The sequence below is a fragment of the Monopterus albus genome, unplaced genomic scaffold (assembly GCF_001952655.1).
Source record: "Monopterus albus unplaced genomic scaffold, M_albus_1.0 scaffold323.1, whole genome shotgun sequence".
NCBI lineage: Eukaryota > Metazoa > Chordata > Actinopteri > Synbranchiformes > Synbranchidae > Monopterus > Monopterus albus.
The window spans coordinates 8507-9634 of NW_018128203.1; positions in this window are offsets into that span (position 1 = coordinate 8507).

A 1128-nucleotide genomic window follows, 5' to 3' on the forward strand; every position below is an offset into this window, starting at 1 on the left:
TTAAAATCCTTATATAAAGACAATCGGCCTCGGCCTATTCAGTCAGTTTGTTTATGATAGAATAACCCTAACAATTGTAGATGATTTTTAAGAAAAAACAATATTCTTCATCATTCACATTCCCTTTGTTCATTTCCACTGAAAGTCTGAAGCATGCCCTTTGAGGTAAACATAATAGCAGCCATAAAATGACTTTCCTCTCTACCAAAGTATTTGCTTGCACACTCCTTATTTTTATGTTTGACCACCACCTTCTTTGTGTCTCTGCATATGCAGTCTACTTAAATGGCACATGAAGAAATTTTTGGTTATAAAGCAAAAAGACACATGGTCCAACAAATGAATTGTTTTTTCTTTTTGGCAGGGGGCAATAGAGCAAAGACAAGCATAATCAACCTTGTTTTATGGCCGGTATAGCATCTCTATGATTGCCATCCATCCATTCCATCCATCTTCTTCCGCTTATCCAAGCCCGGGTCATGGGGGCAGCAGTCTAAGCAAAGATGCCCAGACTTCCCTCTTTCCAGACACTTCCTCCAGCTCCTCTGGGGGGATGCCGAGGCGTTCCCAGGCCAGCTGAGAGACATAGTCTCTCCAGCGTGTTCTTCGGTGTTCCCCGGGGTCTCCTCCTGGTGGGACATGCTCGGAACACCTCCCCGGGAAGGCGCCCAGGAGGCATCCGAAACAGATGCCCAAGCCACCTCAGCTGGCTCCTCTCGTTGTGGAGGAGCAGCGGTTCTACTCTGAGCTCCTCCCGAGTGACCGAGCTCTTCACCCTATCTCTAAGGGTGCACCCAGCCACCCTGCAGAGAAAGCTCATTTCAGCCACCTGTATCCAGGATCTTACCCTTTCAGTCATGACCCAAAGCTCATGACCATAGGTGAGAGTAGTAATGTAGGTTGACCAGTAAATCGAGCGCTTCACCTTACAGCTCTGCTCCACTATGCACCAGCCCCTTACTGATCCTCCTGTAGGTGGTGGGCCCACGGGAGGACGTCCCCACATCGCTCATCGGGGTAAGCCCGGCGCCACCAGGCGCTCACATTTGAGCCCCAACCCCGGGCCTGGCTCCAGGGTGGGGCCCCGGTTGCACCATACCAGGAGGCATCACGGTCCTTGATTTTACT